This window comes from Heptranchias perlo, chromosome X (genome assembly GCF_035084215.1).
Source record: "Heptranchias perlo isolate sHepPer1 chromosome X, sHepPer1.hap1, whole genome shotgun sequence".
NCBI lineage: Eukaryota > Metazoa > Chordata > Chondrichthyes > Hexanchiformes > Hexanchidae > Heptranchias > Heptranchias perlo.
This window is the reverse complement of record NC_090370.1, coordinates 6560071-6576611: the sequence shown is the minus strand read 5'-3', so window position 1 is coordinate 6576611 and position 16541 is coordinate 6560071. Positions and strand designations below refer to the sequence as shown.

Here is a 16541-nt window from a genome sequence, read left to right as displayed (position 1 = left end):
GTATTGCATAAGGGAAGTAAAAATAAGAGACGCTCCGTGTGTGTGATAAGAACTTACCAATGCGGAAGTTGAAAGGGACCTCGTCGTTCATCATGTCCAAACAGTGTGAGGTGATAAACCAAACAAGCAGGATGCTGGGCTATGTAGCCAAATCAGTTGAATTCAGATCCCCAGAGGTCATGCTGATGCTGTGGCGTGCACTAGTCAGACCGCACTTGGAGTACTGCATACAGTTCTTGCCTCCGACATAAGGAGGCTATCTGGACCCTAGAGACAATGCAAATGAGAGCAACAAGGTTGTTCCCCAGCATCCAAGAGGGATAAACTATGAGGACTAACTTCATAAACTAGGGCAGGCATGTCCAAGCACTACCCTATGAGACACATGGCCCCTGAGCCTCGGCAGTCCGGCCTTGAAGCACAAGCAACTCGGTCCTATTTGGCTGTATTCACTGGTTTGTCCTGTTTAATTCTGTGGGCCTCGAGATTCTGAAGCACTGTTACTTCATTGGTGGAGAAATCCTAAATCAGAGCAACAAGCTCATTTAGTATAGCAACTTGATATATGCAAATTAATGGGAACAAATGAATGAATTTAAACTTTATTTGTGGCCTCCCCAAGCCTCCACGATACATTTATGCGGCCCAAATTTTTCTATTGCTGTATTTAAATACAAGTGTACGCTGATAGAATGGACTTCGACATCTTGGGACAGTAACTTTTCCAGTCATCAATCCTAGAGATAGATGATCACTTTTGTTATGTTGCTGTTAGGAAAGGTTGGATTGACCCATATATTTTACACTTTATGAAATTGCAATGGGTTCTGAGATTTCATCTTTCCAGTGAACTGAAAGTTGATGAAGGAAAATCCTGAAAAAACAAGTAATTTACAACAGAATGTTATGTGATTTGAAGCCTTTGTGTTGGGAGTGAATGTGATTGCGCTTGGATGAGGGCTTCTTATTGGGAATTGGCTGTGCCTGATAGCTTTGTGTCGGGATTGACTGAGACATGGCATAATTGTATTTTGTAGTACAATACATAGGTTATCTGTAAGAGGGAAATCACTGTAAAGTGGTTTCCTCTTTTAAGCAGCATTCTAGAAGGTGGATTTAAAAACCACAAAAGCGTTTAGTAGTTTCAGTAGGGCTGTTAACTATTTTGAATCAATGTAAATAGTTTGGGAATATATCTAGTATTGTAGACACACTTGATTTCTTTGCAGACTGGTGCTTTCACTGAACTAATGAAACTGGAGGTTTTGCAAACTTAGGCTCAGTGATTCTCAATTTCAGTGCTCGGATATATTTTAATTAGGGTGGAGGAAAGAGAGCTTAGAGAATCTTCATCCATCAAATCTTTTGAGGCAGAACTGTTGAAACTAATTTCAGAAACGTGCTGTCAACAGTGTGGACTCCTGAAAGATCAAAAGTTGAAAATTTGTACATTTATGGCTATCTAAAACTGGGGGAGACAAATGGTGAACTGTATATTTGGTCTTCAGTTTATTATCTGGACAACATCTGTGTATATTGGGTAACAAATGTACTCTGAAGAAACTTGCCTTTGTTCAACTCAATGCTGTATTGCTGCAGAAGGCCTCGCAACTTTGTTTTGTTTCTCCTTTGTCCCCTCCTCCCAGCAAGCTGCTGGGGTATAGCAGCCCTCTGGTACGTCCCTCAAAAGCGCATTCTTCATATGTGAGCCTAGATGATCAATGTTGGCAGGCTATTTGTGGAGGCTATTACTTTGAAGCCCAATCCAGCCCTCTCCTGATGTCCAGCAGGCGCTATTTGGATAGGGAACCCTGGCTGAAGCCTGAAGGACTGTATTTTTCTACTTGCTAACTTTTTCCTCTCCTCTCCTGAAGGCATTGATTCCTAACTGAGGTACGATTCCACGGATGTCGGTTCACAGAAAAATGGACAGAATAACAGAATGTGATCCCAACACACTGGTAAAAATCCCAGAAAATGCTTTAATCCCATGTAATAAAAATGGGAATTTGATCTTTTCAGTCACCATAAGCCATTGCCCCAATGGTCAACGGACAGAATCTTGGAATGTGATCTCCAAAACATCGGTAAAAATCCTGAGATCACGTAATAAAAACAGAATTTAACTTAACACCATAAACTAGTGGCCCTGCTCATTATGCTTGAGCCTTGATGGTGAGTGTTGGCAAGTTATGTGACTGCTGGGAGTATCAGAGCTGATCCTGATCCTGTCCCTGCTGATGTTCACACATGCACACTTCTAGCAGGGGCCACTGGATGGCAATTAGGAATGGAAACCCTGCCCCATATTCCCTCTTCTAATCCAGAGACACTGATTGAACTGCTCACTGAAGTCTGAAATCAGCTTGTTTAGCACAAACTGGGGATTGAATCTGGGACCTTTTTAGTGTCTATTGCTTTGATACTCATGGGCTAAAATTGATGAACCATCAGGGAAGCCCAGGACTGTATTTTAATAACTTTCTTTCGGGAGGTGAATTATGTTCTTGAACACTTCCTACTTTGGATGCGCAGTGTTAGCATTAGGCATTCCAAGTTCATGTATAGCATAGACAAATGCTGAGTAAACCTTCCTTTGATCCAAGCTTAGAAAGAACACCCCCTACAGTACCAATGTGAATTTTCCATTCCCATTTGTGGCATCTCCAAATAACATCCCCAGTTTGTACTGAATTATGTGGAATTTTGTGTTGGGGGCCTATGCCTATTAGTAATTGGGCCACAACTACCTAAACTGATTTCAAATAGGACCCTTAAAGCCAGCAGACAACAGTCTGAGGTAGATCCAAACCCATGTCCCCAAGGTATGCTAACCAACTGTGTCACACAGTTCTGACTTGATTAAATGGTCAAAGTTTGCTGAGAAGATAGAACCAAAGATTTCCATTGAACCATGTGCTTTTCTTTTCTCTAGACTTGTAAAAGTTTTAAAAAATCATGCTACTTTGGGTCCTGCAGCTGTCTGTTCTTATTGCTGGTTTAGATGAGGTATCATACAAGCTGCGCTGGGGGGAAAAATAATTGACCAGTAGGTGAAAACTATCCTAAATATTGCCAAAGAACTGTTGCATGAACTTTGAATAACGTTATTGATAGTCTATTCCTGTTATGTCAAAGTTGTTTTTTGGTCAAAAATGTTTGATTCATCCAGTAATTTGATTTGAGCAACTTTAATAAAACAGCACAGGAGGTGTTTTTTTTTAATTGAAAATCATACAATCAACAAAGAATTCAAATTAGGAACAGGAGTAGGCTATTTAGCCCCTCGCCTGTTCTGCCATTCAATTAGATCATCTGTATCTTAACTCCATCTACCCACTTTGGGTAGCTACTTCCAATTAAGAGGACGAGACTGTATTACCATAGAGTTGGTCAGTGGAATAGAGAGGAGTTGCAAAATTTCACAACAAATCAGCTGAAGCAATTAAAAGTAAATGAGCAGTAAAGGACTTGAGATGGAGTGAGAATCCACTAATATTACACACAAGTTGGCAAGTTGCTTTGTTTCTCACCTTGCCTGTGCAGGAAAGTAACTTGTTCCTGACGAGGTTGTGAGCGTTTGCCAATTGCAAGCATTAAAGGTAGGAACATAGGAACAGGAGCAGGCCATTCAGCCCCTCGAGCCTGTTCCGCCATTCAATTAGATCACGGCTGATCTGTATCTTAACTCCATTTTCCTGCCTTGGCTCCATATCCCTTAATATCCTTACCTAACAAAAATCTATCAATCTCAGTTTTAAAATTTTCAATTGACCTAGCCTAAACAGCTTTTTGGGGGAGAAGGAGTTCCAGATTTCCTCTACCCTTTGCGTGAAGAAGAAATTTGGATATATGGCTCTCTATTCCTTCATCTAAGTCATTGATATATATAGCGAAAAGCTAAGACCCCAGTACAGATCCCTGGGGGACACCACTGGTCACATCTTGCCAATTGGAATACATACCCATTATCCCTGCTCTGTCTCCAACCTCCTAACCAATTCCCTACCATGTCAATAGGTTGCCTCCAATTCCATGCGCTTTCATTTTTGCTAACAGTCTTGTGTGTGGAACTTTATCGAATGCCTTCTAGAAGTCCATATAAATTACATCCATAGACACTCCCTTATCTACCACGTTAGTGACCTCCTCAAAAAATTCAACTAGGTTAATTAGACGTGACTTATCCGTTACAAATCCATGCTGGCGCTCTCTGATCAGTTCATATTTGTTCAAATGCTCAGCCACTCTGTCCCTAATGACAGATGCTAGTAACTTCCCCACAACGGACTTCGACTAATAGGTCTATAATTTCCTGGTTTCTCTCTTCCACCCTTCTTAAATAATGGAGTGAAGTACTTTATTTGAAAGTGTTTGGAATCTATTCCATTACTTGAAGTGAATGGATCCTTCAAGCCCTAGATAAGTGGAAACTTCTAGTTGGCAAAACTGAAATGATCCTGTTTGGCTCTCGCCAGCAGACATGTGCTCCTGGTGCTGTCTGCTATCCGCCTCCCTGGTTGCTTTTACAGGCTGAACCTGGGGATGTGCACCTCTATAGTCTTTTTTTTTAAGCTCTCAGCTGAGCTTTCCACTCAACTTCCAGTCAGATTCTTGCACCTCCAGGATTTTGCCTAATTACTTCCCTACCTCAGCCCCTCTGCTGCTGAAATCCTCACACACGCCTTCTTCACCTTAAAGATTGATTTCTGTATTGCTCTCCTAATTGGCCTCCCCAGTTCCATCCTTCTCAAACTTTAGCAAACCTAGTACTCTGCAACCTGTGTCATCTTCCAAAAAAGTCCTACTCATCAATCATCTCTGTCCTTGCCATGTTCCACTGGCTCCCTGTGCTCCAGCAAAACCACTTTAAGATCCTTACCTTCATTTTCAAATCCTTCCACAGTCTCATCTCACTCCTCCTGCCATGCATTCTTGCCCACACTCACTGTTCCTCTGACTTCAGATTACAGCTTGTTCGCTGCCCCCTCCAGTCCATCGTCAGAACCCACTCCTTTAGCTGATATGCTTCTGCTTTCTGGAACTTTCTCCCCAAGCTATTTTGTCTTGATACATCTTGAAATGCGTCACTTTGACCATGCCTTCAGTGTCTGCCCAGCCTGCCCCCACACCAATTCCTTTGCTTCCTGCTCTGTGTGTCTGTTTCTCTCTCAAAATATTCAGTCATTCTTTTACTATGTAAATATAAATTGTAGGGCTTGAGCACTTAAATGCAATATGGAGGAAGTTCAATGTGTTGTCCTTTTGAATGAAATGTTGAGTCAAGATTCTATCTGCCTATTCCAGCAGTTCAAGATCCTATTGCAACATTCCTCCCTCAACCAAGAACAGATTAACTGGTTCATCTCATTGCTGTTTTTAGGATCTTACTGGATGCAAAATAGTTGCCTCATTTGCCTACATAAGTCATTGCATTTAAAAGTAATTCATTAGTGTGAAATCCTTGCTTGTAGATGCTTGAAGATAGGGCACTATATGATGCAAGTCTTTCTTTTAGTCATGGTAGCCATTAAAACCATATTACTGTTCTTTGGAATAAAGAAAAACTGTACAAGTTCCTTCCTCTATTTCTCCTCCCTCCTCTCTTCCCCCCCCCCCCTCCGAGTTGCAATTTTTTTTTTAATGAGTGCTGAGTTTAATGAATGGTAAGAGGAGATAACTGCTGTCAATCAAACAGGAAGTCTCACCATTTCCTCAACTCTATTCCTCTAGCGTTAGTGCTGGAGGCTATCAATCATGCCTTGGCACTGACTGACCTGAGAAGACAGAAAGAAGGTTGGAACAGATGGAAGTCATTTGGAGGTGCACTATGCTAAAACAGATTAACAAACTTTGTGACAACAGAAATCATTTGCACTTCTATAGTGCTTTAACATAGCAAAACGTGCCAAAGAGCTTCACAAAAAGGCAGATGAGACATCAACCAGGAATGACAATGACAGCTTGTACTTGTAGAAAATGTCCCATGGGGCTTCAGAGTGGAGGGGTCGGACCTGAGCAGGAGTAGGGTAAAGAGGTATGGGAGGTGGCCGACAAGATAGGTTTTTAGGAGGCTTTTGAAGTTGGAGAGAGATAGGGCAAGGCAGAAGGATTTGGGAAGAGAATTGCAGAGTGCGGTGATGAGATGGGTAAAGGGTTTTCCACTGATAATGGAGAGGAGGTGGTGAAGGGGACGTACAGTAGACCAGAGTCAAAAGAGCTGGGCCATCGACATGGAGGAGGGAGCAGAAGTAAAGTGGAGCAAGGTCATGGAAGGATTTGTAAAAGATGAAGATTTTGAAATTAATTTATTGGAGGATAGAGATCAGTTGAGGTCAAAAAGGGTGACGTGTGAGTGGGATTTTGTACAGCTAGGATGCAGGTGGTGTTTTGAATGAGTTGGAATTTATATATGATGGAGCGTGGGGGGAGGGGGATTAGCTAGGGAGACAGCAAAAAACCTTAGGTTGGAGATGTCAAAGGCATGGATGAGGGTTTAAGGGGGTGAGCTAGGGTTGAAGGTCGGTGATGTTTCGGAGGTGAAAATAGCTGGTTTTAGTAATGTCAGGTTTTTTAACTCTCTCTTTACTCTTTAGGGTAATCAGAGGTAAGATCAATCTTTAAGCAATTAAACAATTAAGCAAAATGGTTTTGGTGGTGTAGGTAGAACAGAAACCAGACTGAAGAGAGGTGATTGTGGATGGCAGTGACATGTTCGAAGACCTTAGAGAGGAAGGAAAGTAGTTGGAGAAGATAGATGGGTTGAGGATGATCGCATTTGTGAAGATGGTGGAATAGCACCTGAAGGAAAGGAAAAGTCTATTATGTATGTGACCATTGGTCCAAGGAGGAGTGGTTAAGAGGGGGTTGAAGAGCTGATGGTGGGTTTCATGATGGAAATAAGAGGTGAGGGAGAAGCTACAGTGTGTGTTCTGGAGGCACTTAGGGACAGGTAGGCAGTGAGGAATTAGTAGGCTAAGGCAGCTGAGTGGATGCTCTCAGATTTGGAGACTAAAATGCAGGGGCTTCTCACACCTGCCATCAGTGGTGAGGATGAATGGGTTACAGGGGAAGCGGTTGAAAGAGGTGGTTTGTTTGAAGAAGAGGTTACCGTTGTTCTCACCTGCCTGATAAGTAGAATTTGATAGCAGAGAGGAGGAGGCAATAGTGCTTGAGGTGGTCAAGCCAGCTTTGGTGGTGGATAAGCAGACCAGTAGGGCTCCAAGTGCACTTGAGCCTGTGGTCCTAGAATTTGAAGTCACAAGGTCAGTGCTGTACTGGGAGCGGTGGAGTAGTAGACTGAGAGATCGGGTAGGGGCAAAGGTGTCAAAAGTGCAGACAAGGCAGCTGTTTAGCATATTAGCTGATGTATTGAAAGGGGTGGAATGCCAGAGGAGGGGTGGTCTGAGTAGCAGATGGTGCTAGTGAGGTTCGAGGTGGGCATAGGATTATGGTTGGTGAGGGAGAATAGGACTTGTCAGTGATTGAGATCTTTGCGGTCATAAGTCCTTGGGTGATGGTGAGGTTTTGAATGGGTAGCTATGTGTGTCGGGTGGGGAGCTAATGTTTAGGGTTGAATGAGGTCAAGAGGGTGGAGAAGTCTGAGTGGGGCATGGGATGCTTAAGTGTAGGTTGAAATTATCAGGGATGAGGAGGCTAAATGAGAGTAAGGAAGAGATTCGGGTGAAGAAGTCACTGGGACTTTGAAAAAGAGGCATGAGGGGTGGTAGACAGTGAGGTGCTCAAAGTGCTGGAGGACTAAGGGGACAGGTCTCCAGATCCCATCTCTACAAGATCCACTCCACTGCCACAATGGGGCGCATGCTGGAATGTGCAGCTGGCTGGAGCAGCCTCAGTGGGGGTGGAAAAGAGTTACCACTGGTGTGCTAGGTTTCATTCAGGTGCAGCATATCAATGGACTTCTCCAGGACACTTTGTGGATGAGATGGGTCTTGTTAGCAAGGAAATTAACATATTGAGGGGTGATGCAGTGGATGGGGAGAACCACAGAGGGGGCTGTGAGTGGAGAGGGTGATGGGAGAAGGTTGAAGGAATCAAATTCTGGGAGCGGCCTGGGTGGGATGTATGCCAGATTGAGGGGGTGAAACAGTTAACATTGTTGTTCTGGGAGGCACAGTGATGGACGTGACCGAGGATGCCTAGGTTAGAGCAGAGGGAAGCCATGGGCTTTTTCAAGGAGGGACTTGAGCCTGGAGCGGTGGCTGGAAAGGAGGTCATTGATGTGGTAGTGACGGATGAGGAGAGGTACTGGGAAGGCCGTGATGCAATAAAATGGGGAGGATTAGGAAGAGATCAGGTTATTGGGGGTGGCAGGGGGCAAAATGGTACACAGAAAAAAAACTCAGCTTGGGTCTGGAGCCAATCTCTATACGCAGATGGACACAAGCTGGAAAATTCAAGTTACACACGTGCAAACTGTGAGCTAACTTAAATGTGGCTATAGGCGTCCTTAGAATAGGAGTTTTTAAAGGATGACCAAGAAGTAGACAGGCAGAGGGATTTACTGAGGGACTTCCAGAGATTAGGACCTGGGCGACTGAAAACTCTGACACGAATGGTGGACTGAGGAGGGGGGAGGGGGAATGCACAGGAGGTTGGAGTTGGAGGACCAAGAAGTGTGGGAGGAGATGGATGGCAGGAGGAGGTTGTAGATGCATGGAAGTGTTAATTTGGAAGTGTTGGAATAGGGCACCATTATAGGTCAATGATGATGGATGAGTGGGACTTAATGCGAGACAGGGTGTGTGTGGCTGCATTTTGCACAAGCTGGAGTTTGTGGAGGCAGGATGATGGAAGGCCAGCAATAACAGCGAGTAATTGATGCTGGAGGTGACAAATATGGATAAGGGTTTGAGTGGCAGGGGTCTGAGGTAGGGGTGGAGATGAGCAATGTAGTGGAAGAGGAAATGTAAGTGGACTTGGTTTTAATAGAGAGCATGTGGGGTCTGAAGCTCAGCTCAGGATCAGACAAATGCTAATGTTATACCCAGTTTAGTTCAGCCTAGGAAAGTCACCAAGGCGGGGGATTGCTTCAGTGGCAATGGAACAGAGTTTATGGCAGGTGCCAACAACGATGGCTTTGGTCTTCCCGAAGTTCAGCTGAAAATAAATTGCAGCTCGTCCAAGACTTGTCGGACAGGCGGTCCGACAGCACAGAAGTGGACATTGGGTGAAGAGAAGTGCTTGATAGAGATGGATGTCATCAGCATACCTATAGAAGTTGATCCCATGCCTACAGGTGGATTCATGTTGGTTTCCGGAATGTTTAAAAATGAACATTTAACAATGCCTTTTATAATGGGGAACAGCCTACTTGTGCTCCCAGTTTTTAAAATGTGCATTTCCTTAGCCTGATATTCAAACATCATCCAATATTATCAGGATAATTGTCTGTAGATGATGATGTGTGGAAATGTAATTATTGACTAGCAGATCTCCTGTTGCATTGATCACAATAAGTCAGAGGTTACGCTGCTTCAGGAGGGGAGGTGTGCATGGACACCAAAAGGATTTGAAAAGACATTTGTGAGGGATGTGCTCAAGAGATGAAGTAAGTGCTTTTTAATTGGCTACTGGAAAGTAGTGCTATCCTTATCCATTGCAGATATAAAAAATGAATTTGTTCCCCTCATATTCAACCATTGCACAAATAAAGCTGTGCATGTAACCTGCTGTAGTTTCACATGAAAACAACCTCTAAAATGCAGTAACTTGCATAATTTCTCTTGTCAGTTACCTTTGGATAAAGTCAATGTAGATGCAAACAAATTCAGTTACCTTCACAGTTCTAATAATACTTTCCTGGCTGTCATTCCTCCAACAATTTCCATTGCTGGTTAGTGGGCAGGGCTTACGAACAAAAAGTTTTGGCATGATCTGTGAATCGTCAGTCTTGCTGGCAATCATTTTTTCAAGAACCTAGTGTGTTATCCGCCTCCCCCACTCCAAAATGTGGTGGTGGTTATCAAACTCTGAAGAGAGGCAACCTTGAGCTGCATTTTGAAAATTGTGCACAAATAGCTCGCGGAGAGTGATACTGATGCATTTTCGAAGTCATATTCTGCTACTTGGTTGAGCCTCTTCATTCAACTACCAGAGTGATAGCTCTCGGAAGCCCCATGAACTCGAGCCTTGGGCTTCTGCAAGAGGGACAGGCCTTTGCTGGAAAACCTTGAAATGTTTCAATCACACACAGGTAGGTAAACCGAATGTAAATGTTATCATTGTTATAAGCTTTATTATTTCCAGTATTACATTCTCAGCTTAGTGAGAAGGTAAAATGGTGGCCAAAAATATTGTTTAAAAGCATTTTGAGTGACTTCATTTGGTTCCTTTTGCTCTTTTTTGCTGATTGTCTATTTTTGACTGGTAATTTTCATTACCATGTCTCTCGATTTTGATCGGTACATTCTCTAGCTGTTCAGTTGTGAAATCTGAAGTGTGACCAACAATGCACGCCAGAAGTAAGACTTAAAAGATATATACCAGTGGATCTTGGGGTGGAGAGGCAAACCTGGGTCACGGCAGACTCAGCAATCTGCTGGATAGAAACATTATAAATGTGAAGACTGTGGTGAGTTTTTCCTCCGTTCCAGAACACCAAATATCACAAGGTGGGAAAGTCTATCTCTGTACAATATGTGGCCAAAACCTTGAGGGACCCTCACACTTTGAGCTCATGAATGCCTGCACCCTTTAAATGTGAGCAGTTTTGGAAGGGTTACACTCTTGCCACTAAACTTTCCTGGCACTAGAGACTCCATCATGAAAAGATTTCAAATCTACAGTGTGACAGGGTCGTGTGACACACAAAAAAAACCCTCAACATTTTGCAAAAGTCCTCAAGTCCGCTAAATGTTACGACGCCACCCACAGGTGTCACAGGCGGTTACAGCTAAGTGTGGACACAGTTAACATTGAAAACGCCATCGGAATTGTTTCCAGCTGACAGGACATATTGATTTTAATACTTTGCTAGACAATCTCCTGTGGGGTTGTGCACCGTAAGTGAGAGAATAAGGTCACTCTTGCATGTCTCTGATAGCTTGGTATTGCTGTTTCTATCGCCTTCTACCTACTTCTGTCTTTTTCTTTTCTTTTGGTTGGTGTGGTGGGGAAAGGAGCCACCAACAGCTGCAGGCACCATTTGAAACGGGGATTGTGGGGTAAAAAGTGTCCCTGAGCAGTTTCCTTCCCATTCTCCCAATCACTGGTTCTCTTCCCCTTGCTGCCAACACATCTGCAATTCCTTCACCTTCCTACCACCCTTTCTGATTCCTATCAGCCTTTCACTTCCATTGCTGCCCCTACCACTTTGAAATACATGCACAACCCCTGCATCCTCCCCTCTCCTTGCTCCACTGTCATTCATCTAGAAAGAAAGGACGAACTTGCACGCTTTTCACATGCTCAGGACATCCCAAAATGTTTCACAGCAAGGTCCCACAAACAGCAGTGAGATAAATGACCTGATAATCTGTTGTAATGATGTTGGTTGAGGGATAAATACTGGCTAGGACACCAGGAGGGAAATTAGGCACACGATATATACTCAGTTGTACAATTCAAATTCAGGTCTGGGTAAAAATATCAAGTCCAGCCCAGGCTTTTGGGAGAGGTTGAGAACTTCAAGTAAAAACTTTAATGAAAGCATTAAAAGACAATTCAATGGTTGAATTTAATCATTATTAAGGCAATTGGGACTAGCTTAGTGGTATAAACTGGGCGACATGGACATGTTGGGCCAAAGGGCCTGTTTCCATGTTGTAAACTTCTATGATTCTATGATTATTATGAAATATATAATTTTTTGGTTTTTATTTTGATTAAACCTTTATTTTGGATATTAGAAATTTTAGTTACTGAGGGGAGAAATGGCAAAAGAAATATATTTTCCAAAAACATTTTGATTGATTTTGTGAGAACTCAGTGCCCAGATTGTGCAATCACAGTGACATAAGAACATAAGAAATAGGAGCAGGAGTAGGCCATTTGGCCCCTCGAGCCTGCTCCGCCATTCACTAAAATCATTGTTGATCTTCTACCTCAACTCTACTTTCCCGCCCTACCCCCCATCCCTTGATTCCCTTAGTGTCCAAATATCCATTGATCTCAGTCTTGAATGTACTCAACGACTGAGCATCCACAGCCCTCTGGGGTAGATAATTCCAAAGATTCACAACCCTCTGAGTAAAGAAATTTTTCCTCACCTCGGTCCTAAATGGCCGACCCCTTATCATGAGGCCGTGATCCCTTGCTCTAGACTCTCCAGCCAGGGGAAACAGCCTCTCAGCATCAACCCTGTCAAGCCCTCACAGAATCTTATCTGTTTCAACGAGATCACCTCTAATTCTTCTAAACTCCAAAGAATATAGGCCCACTCTACACAATCTCTCTTCATAGTACAACCCTCTCAGGAATCAACCTAGCAACCCTTCGTTGCAAGGCAAGTATATCCTTCCTTAGGTAAGGAGACCAAAACTGTATACAGTACTCCAGGTGTGGTCACACCAGAGCCCTATATAATTGCAGTCACAATATAATTGTGACGATTTTCCACCCACAAACCCAATTACAAATGTGGGCATAGGAATTTATAATGGTGAAAAGTTGACACAAATCGTATGCAAAAAACATGACAACAGGAAATCAAGTTGTGTAGATGGGAGGCATGCGCAGATGTAAGATTTTTAATATATTAGAGATGTTACAAACCTTCTTCCAGTGTTAAATTTCTTGATTAGTGAGAATTTAAGATGATGGTTGAAAGAAATTTGAATTTTTTTTTGCAAGTTTCATTGCTTGCCGTCTCTTACTGATAGCTTTTGCTGACAGCTCACTGTTAATTTCATGTGTCTTTCGTACTTTTTCATTGGAAGTATATGCACCTGCTTTCGATTGGTAGATTCCTTACCTGTTCAGTCGTGATTTACTGTTTCATGAATGTGAAGTAGGAGCCAGTCAAGTGCAAGTATGACAGAAATTTGCATATATAGTGGTGTGACACCTGAAATATGATGATCCAAACCTGCACGAGACACTAGATATATTTATACACACTAGTTATGGTGTGCTCATGGATAGTCTGAGGTTTGGAACATTGTTATGTTTTAGCTGCAAAAGTGGCCTACCCATTTAAGGCTGCTGTTTAGGACATGTCTAAAAGATCATGTCCAAAACACCCTGGGGTCAATTGGAGGTTATTATGGCTGTTGTTTGTCCTGTCTCTGCCCCTGCCTCAGCTCATCTGCTGCTGAAACCCTCATCCACGTCTTTGTTACCTCTAGACTCGACTATTCCAATGCTCTCCTGGCTGGCCTCTCACCTTGCACCCTCCATTAACTTGAGGTCATCCAAAACTCTGCTGCCCGTATCCTAATTCGCACTCCTGTGCTCGCTAACCTACATTGGCCCCCGGTCTGGCAACCCTTCGATTCAAAAACTGTCATCCTTGTTTTCAAATCCCTCCATGGCCTCTCCCCTCCCTATCTCTGTAAATTCCTCCAGCCCTACAATCCTCCGAGATCTCTGCGCTCCTCCAATTCTGGCCTCTTGCGCATCCCCGATTTTAATCGCTCCACCATTGGCGGCTGTGCCTTCAGTTGCCTAGGCCCTAAGCTCTAGAATTCCCTCCCTAAACCTCTCCACCTCTCAACCCCTCTCTCCTCCTTTAAGATGCTTCTTAAAACCTACCTCTTTGACCTTTGGTCACCTGTCCTAATATCTTCTTATGTGGCTCAGTGTCAAATTTTGTTTGATAACGCTCCTGTGAAGCGCCTTGGGACGTTTTACTATGTTAAAGGCGCTATATAAATGCAAGTTGTTAGTTTCTCTAGATTGTCAGTTGCTCGGCTCCTTGTTATCTCAAAGTTAGAAAAATACAGGATGCAACTGAACGTTTCTCTTTGTATACTTTTGTGACCTCTGGAGTGTGATCGGGTTAGATACAAGACTTTATGCATGAATTTTCAGTGGCATTACTCACAGTAAGTTGGAGGTTATGCTTTTGCAACAGGGAGTGGGGGAGGGGTGCAGAACTCCTCTACCGGGAAGATTTGGATGCAGTTTGTGAGATCTTGTCAGAGACTATGTCGTTAATGTTTTTGGTTCCTGAAAAATAGGACTTAACCACTGCAGGTAGAAAAATGTGTTCCCCTCACATAGCACGGTTACATCTGTAATACATTTAAAACTCTTATACAGTGTACACTTCCTGTAAGAGAAACACTCAGTTGATGTAACACTTTTTCCTGTCACACTGTTTCTATCATGCCTGTCTGTTCTTGGCTCTGAGTCCTCACTACTCCATTTACAAGGTTGGTGGCACTGTTCTACAGGGCCAACGGCCTGAGGCATGTAAATAAATAGTGCTGACGCCTTAACCAATGCTTCCTTCTCCTATCTCTCTCACTCCTGTGTCTGTCCTCCTCCCACTGCTCCTGTGAAAAGCACTATGACCATGTTACCAGCCTTGACACAGGAACCTCTCGGCTCACAGCTAGGAACAGCGAGTGGAATTCAACAAAGATCTTAACCAGTAATTTAAGGTGTATAGTGTGTTCAAAGTAACGAAAATGGGCTTCCCAGCTCATTGCTAGGCAAGCACTTCTGTAAAACTTCTTGGGCAGGGACGGGAAGGAGGGAGAATACATTAACGCTTGTAGCCATCATTCTCCTTTACCCATCATGTCCCCTCCCCCATACAAGTGGACCCTAGCGCGCGTACACACACACACACACACACACACACACGACACCCCCTCCCATAGAAGTTACAACGTGGAAAAAGACCATTCGGACCAACCAGTTTGTGCCGCAAGCAAATAGTTCTAATCACATTTACTCACCCTCTTCTCACAAGCCTTCAACTCCTTTTCCTTCATCCACCTATCCACCCTATTCTTGAATGTTGACATAGCTTCTGCCTCAACCACTAACCCTGGAAGTGAATTCTACATCCTCACAACTGTGTAAAGAAGTTTCTCTTGAGGGAATTCTAGAGCATGGGGCCTAGACGGCTGAAGCCACAGCCGCCAATGGTGGGGCGAAGGGAGGGCAGGATACATGAGGCTAGAGTCGAAGGTACGGAGAGCCCTGGGGAAGGGTTTGTGGGGCTGAAGGAGATTGCAGAGATGGGGAGGGGCAAGGCCATGAAGGGATTTTAACACGAGTATGAGAATTTTAAATTGAAGGTATTGGGGGACTGAGAGAGAATATAGGTCAGCAAGAACAGGAGTGATGGGTGAGCGGTACTTGGTGCGAATAGGATATAGGCTGCAGAGTTTTGGATGTGCTGAAGTTTACAGAGTGTTCAGAAAGAAAGGCCATCCAGGAGAGCATTGGAATAGTCGAGTCTGGAGATAACAAAGGCACGGATGAGTGCTTCAGCAGAAGACGGGCAGAAGTGCGCGATGTGGAGGTGGAAGTAGGCGGTCTTTGCAATGGAGAGTATATGGGGTCAGAAGCTCAACTCGGGGTCGATTTGGACACTTGAGGTTGCAACCTGTCTGGTTCAACCCGAGACAGTGACTAGGGAGGGGGTTGGAATCGTTGGTAAAGATAAGAGTTTGTGGCAGGGCCGAAGATGATGGGTTCAGTCTTCCTAATGTCTAATTGGAGGAAATTGTGGCTCACCCAAGATTGGATGTCGAATAAGTGTTCTGACAACACAGAGGCAGTGGAGGGGGGTTGAGAAAGGTGGTGCAGAGGTAGAGCTGGGTGTCGTCAGCATACATGTGGAAGCTGACCCCATTTGTTTGGATGATGTTGCCAATGGGCAGCAGGTATATGAGGAAGGGGCCAAGGATAGATCCTTGGGAGACTCCAGAGATAGCGGTGTGGGAGTGGGAAGAAAAGCCATTGCTGGAGATGCTCTTGCTACGATTGGATGGGTAAGAGTGATGGCACTCCCGCTAAGCTGGACAACGGGCGAGGCATTGGAAGAGGATGGTGTGGTATCAAAGGTGGCGGAAAGGCTGAGGAGGGAAAACTCATCACAGTCACAGGATTTCATTTGTAATTTTTGATTGAGGCAGAAACATGATTTGAGATATTCAAACATGGAGTTGCGGGAAAGATGTGCAAGGATGAGGGAGGCGGCAACACGGTCAAGGACTTTGGAGAGGAAATAGAGGTTGGGGCGTTAGTTTACAAGGACAGAGAGGTCGAGGGTGGATTTTTTTGAGGAGGGGGTGATGACTGGTTTTGAAAGAGCGGGGAACCATTCACAATGTCAGCAAGCATGGGGGGGGCATCAGGCAGTGAAGTTGGATCGTTAGCTGTTTGTGGGAATATGGTCAAAGGAGCAAGAGGTGGGTCTCATGGACAAAATGAATTCGGAGAAGGCATACTGGAGAAAGACGCAACGTCAAGATGGAGCCTGGGGAGAACTTCGGCTTGGTGATCAAGGGGAAGGGAGGGAAAGCGGCAGAGGCAGCTGAATCGTTAGTCTCTATCTTAGTGATGAAGGAGTGATGAGCTCCTCTCTCTTGTTGGGGGTGGGGGTGAGGGTGGAAGGGGCA

General features: G+C 44.0%; 1 protein-coding gene across 10 annotated transcripts in view; it reads left to right on the top strand.

Annotated features, from left to right (window-relative positions):
• The window catches only part of kmt2d (lysine (K)-specific methyltransferase 2D), a 207723-nt gene that overhangs the window by 16486 nt on the left and 174696 nt on the right, over nucleotides 1-16541 (top strand). For 9 of the 10 annotated variants that reach the window (XM_067976644.1, XM_067976647.1, XM_067976643.1 and 6 more), the window contains exon 2: nucleotides 1875-1961. The exons of the other annotated variant lie outside the window; for it this stretch is intronic. The gene's annotated coding sequence lies outside the window, so the exon portion shown is untranslated. The remainder of the gene's footprint in view (nucleotides 1-1874; nucleotides 1962-16541) is intronic. 10 annotated transcript variants of the gene reach the window in all.